Source organism: Sapajus apella, unplaced genomic scaffold (assembly GCF_009761245.1).
Source record: "Sapajus apella isolate SASKATOON/1434 unplaced genomic scaffold, GSC_monkey_1.0 scaffold2, whole genome shotgun sequence".
NCBI lineage: Eukaryota > Metazoa > Chordata > Mammalia > Primates > Cebidae > Sapajus > Sapajus apella.
This window is the reverse complement of record NW_022436942.1, coordinates 74689048-74693395: the sequence shown is the minus strand read 5'-3', so window position 1 is coordinate 74693395 and position 4348 is coordinate 74689048. Positions and strand designations below refer to the sequence as shown.

At 51.1% G+C, this 4348-nt stretch overlaps 1 long non-coding RNA gene across 1 annotated transcript; it reads right to left on the bottom strand.

Annotated features, from left to right (window-relative positions):
• Positions 1–1313: 1313 nt before the first annotated feature.
• LOC116525141 lies at positions 1314–3242 on the bottom strand. Its single transcript, XR_004257594.1, has 3 exons — positions 3043–3242; positions 2867–2946; positions 1314–2689 (listed from the first exon to the last, which is right to left on the bottom strand). It is a non-coding gene; the product is annotated as an uncharacterized LOC116525141 (long non-coding RNA).
• Between the last annotated feature and the right edge of the window lie 1106 nt (positions 3243–4348).

Below are 4348 nucleotides of genomic sequence, written 5' to 3'. Positions count from 1 at the left end.
CATGTCAGCTGAGAATTGATTGACTGATTGAAAAGCACTTGTTTTGAAGCAGGCATTGCCCTGCGTGTTTTGGGGACCCAAATATGAAAAAGGCATAGCTGCCTGTGCCCAGGAGCGAATGGTCTAGAGAGAGGCAGAGATACAAGCCACCATGAGATGTCAGAGCAACTAGGAGTTTATTCAGGGGATATTGATCTGAGGGGTGAACAGGAGTCGCCAGGCAGGTACACAGGTGGCCTATCACCAGTTCACACGATCTGAGTACATGTAGGATGAATGACCCCAGGCAAGGATGGGTGCACGTGGCACAGCCTGACCCTGTGGGGATGAGGAATAGTAAGATGTCTTTTAAATATCCATTCACTAGGGCCCACCCACTGTACAACAGAGGCTGCCCTAGTACGGAGTTTGGCCATGTAGTCATTCATTCATTCATCCATTAAAGCCATAAATATTCTCTGAGCACTTATGATGTGCCAAGGAAGTCTAGGTGCTGGGGAGGCAGAGGTGACCAAAATCAATCTGGTTTCTTCTCTTCTGGAGCTTCCATACTGGCTGAGCAGAGGGCCATTAAACAAATACATGTGTCAAATAATAAAGAAATACACAATCCAGGCCGGGCACGGTGACTCACACCCGTAATCCCAGCACTTTGGGAGGCTGAGGTGGGTGGATCACTTGAGGTCAGGAGTTTGAGACCAGCCTGGCCAACATGATGAAACCCTGTCTCTACCAAAAATTCAAAAATTAGACAGGCGTGGTGGTATATGCCTGTAATCCCAGCTACTCAGGAGACTGAGGCAGGAGAATCGCTTGAACCCGGGAGGTGGAGGTTGCCAAGATCACACCACTGGACTCCATCCTGGGCAACAGAGCAAGACTCCACCTCAAAAAAAATAGAAATATACAATACAATAAAAGACAACCTAATTCACATAAAAGCATCTGCCTGCCCCTCAGTTCCTGAGCTCCCACTTGACACAAAGTGTTGTGGGGGTGCAAATTTGGGTCAATATTTGTGTAGCAGAATTCTGGGGACCAACCAGAACTCCTGAAAAAGGATGCCACTCAGCAGTGATGCTACTCATCACTTTACCGTTTACTTGACATTTTAAAAAATATATTATCTGTGGACACCTTGGGTCCTGCTGGCAAGCCTGGGGAGGCAGTTTAGGAGTTATTTTCTTTATTTCTCAGGGGAGGAATCCGAAGCTTAGAGAGGAGGAGGGACTGACCGGCTTGAGGTCACACAGCTAGAAAGGCCAAGATTGCTGTGCCTTTTTTTTTTTTTTTTCTACAAAGAGAACAGCGGAGCAAGGTGGCCATTTTATTTTTTCAAAGTCACATTACCTGCTGGTACAGAGGACATAAAAGTGCAAAATCCCACCAGGAAGGGAAACAAAACAGTCTTGAGACAGCCATGTCCCAGAGGTGAAGATTTGGGGAGATTTTAATATAGGGTGTGAATTCCAATTCACATCTCTTCCAACGGGACCAATTTCCGAATTCCAGGGAACTAACATTCATCAACACCTCTGAGATCCCAGAGATCCCAATATTCCTGCCAAGGGCTATTAAAAGTCCCATTTCCCAGATGAAGAGATTGAGTCCCTGCTGCATACAATTAGACAGTAGCAGAACCAGCATTTGAACTCTGATGCACTCTGATTCCGGGACGTGTGGAGCTCCAGGTACCTAGAGCTGGCTCCCTACTGGGGCCTTGGAGACTGGGTAGCTGGATGCTAGGAGAGGCTGCGGAGGTAGGGCCCAGGGGCTGAGGTTGCAGCGGCTGCCCGGGAATGCAGCCCTTACACACCCACTTTTTAACACGGTGGCATTCCTGACAGACACCCTTGTCCTTTTCCTGTGCTGGCCTTCGTAACACAATAAATAAAGCCTTAGAGTAACGTGACCTGAGCCAGGCAGTAAATGATGGCACTGTCAGTTGTACACGACAGTTGAAACAAACACAGACTGTAATCATAGTGCTGTACGGGGAGAAAGACATTTGGCAAATGAGATTCCATTTTCACATTGGTTTGTGCTGAGCATATAAATTTCCTGCGGGCCGGCCAGCGTTGGGGATGTGTAATTGATTGCCTGCATTATAATAAACAAGCTGTGACAGGTGATCATTCATCATATTCCGCTGAACGTTCCAGCACACCAGAAAACGGAGGAAGAGAGGGAACGCGCGAGCGAGGAGAGAGGAGAGGAGGAACCTGGGGGAGGGGAGGGGGTCGGAAAGACCGAGTATTCCCGACAGACAGAAAAACGAGGGGAGGAGCGGGGGAGGGAATCCGCTGAGCGGGCTGGGGAAAGTGAAAGCAATTACTATAATTCTTTTGATTATCTAATTTGTTCTTTCTGGCCTTCGTTATATGACCCTCCCCCCCCTCACCCCACTCCAACATAGAAGGTCCCCCACGGGGACCTGGGAAGGCACAGAGAACGCTCCCTCCACAATCAAGGGGAGGAAGGGGGAAGGCAGGTGGGGGAGGGGCCGCGTCTAGTTGTAACCGGAGTAGATACAGTCGGGAAAACCTGGGGGGGGGGGGGGGGGGGGGGGGAGGAGGAGGAGGAGGGGGGGAGGTGTATGTGCAGGACTTAGCTTTGCTCTTGCACTGAGATGCCTCCAGTCGGATGGATAGGAACCAGCCTCTTTAAATACATTTTTTTTAAAGGGTGTCTGAAAAACAAGTGAAAAGTTCCTTTATTGGAGAAAAAGGACAGCATCCAAGTTGGCATCAGATGTGGTTCCACAAGCCTGTCATATGGTGCTCTCATTCCTCCTCCGCGCTCCCCCCCGCCCCGCCCCAGCTCCCACCTCCCCACCCCCACCCCAGCCCCAGCCTCTCTGTCTCACTCTCTCTCTGTGCCCTTGGCCCGGGGCTGGGGGTCGAACAGGAGCTGCTGGGAAGCACCCTCCTCTCCAGGAGCTCCCACCTAGACAGACACAAGGCGGAGGTACACTGGCATATGAAGGGCAGAAAGACAAATGCAGAGCTCTCGAGCCAGCACACGCATTAAATAAGTACTTACATTATGCAAAAGCCAAGGCCCTCAACATGGGGGTGAATGAAGAAGGGGGACAAGCAGGGCTGCGTCTCAGACTAGTTTCCCCAGTTCTCATTCTGCCAATTTCCAACCCTCGCCTCCCTACCCCGCAAGCATCCTCCCATTCCCTCCCAGCTGCCAAGCGCTGAGCGCAGGTGGGAGCCTCGGACCCAGAAGGCTGGGCGCTGAGGGGGCGTGGCCTGCGCCAACATCGGGGGCGGGACCTGGGTGGGGCTTAGCCGGGGCGGGGCCCACTCGGGACGGGGCGGGGCGAGCACAGAAGAAAGAGCCTTAGGGGCTACTTTGCTACTCCTCGCACGGTGCTTCCCAGCGTCTTCTGCTATTTCATCGTAGCCTTAACAACTGGAATCTGTCGCCTTTGAGATGCTCCTAAAGTCACTACTTTGGGAGAATCTGTTCAAGGGACCTGCTTTCTAAAAGCAATGACATCAGCCCAGCAACGTGATCTGTGTTGTCCTTGAGGGATTAACAGCTCTTTTGGGTCTCCCAAGAATCCTGGGAGGTAGCTAGGGCGGGTGCTGTTGTCCTCATCTCCACACAACGGCCAATGAAGTGCATGTCGGGGCCTTGATTTTACGGGGCAAGAAACTGAGGCACAAAGAAACGAAGTTTCTCTCTCGAGATCTGGCAACAAAAAAGTCAATTTGAAGCCAGGGGTCTTCTGACATGTTCTTCAGCATCCCCACGAGAACGTGTACTTTCTCTCTCCAACACTCCCCTCCCATCCATAAGTGCACACAGGTGCTGAGTAGGAGGGGCAGGGTTGAGTCTATACTGAATGATTGTGCATCCAGACTCTCACTAAGCCCTCTTGGTTTTGCCTGACACACGTGGCTCACATCTCCCCGCTTCTCTCCACTCCCACGGTGTGCCCCCAGGTCCAGGCCGCCTGCATCTCCCTCCTGAACCACCGTCCTCACCTCATCATTGGCCTTCCTCTTAATGTTGTTCCCACTCCCAAAAACTCCCCACCAGCAGTCATAATCACCGATGATGGTCCATCCATACCCCGCATCAACTGTCTCGCTAGCACTTTTTTTTTTTTTTTAAAGACATGGTTTCCTTCTGTCACCCAGACTGGAGTGAAGTGGTGTGATCATAGCTCACTGTAGGCTCGAATTCCCGGACACAAGCAATCCTTCTGCCTTAGCCTCTTGAGTAGCTGGGACCACAGGTGCTTGCCCTCATGCCCAGCTAATTTTTATTTTTGTAGAAATCAAATCTCATTATGTTGCCCAGGCTAGTCTTGAACTCCTGGTGTCAAGCCATC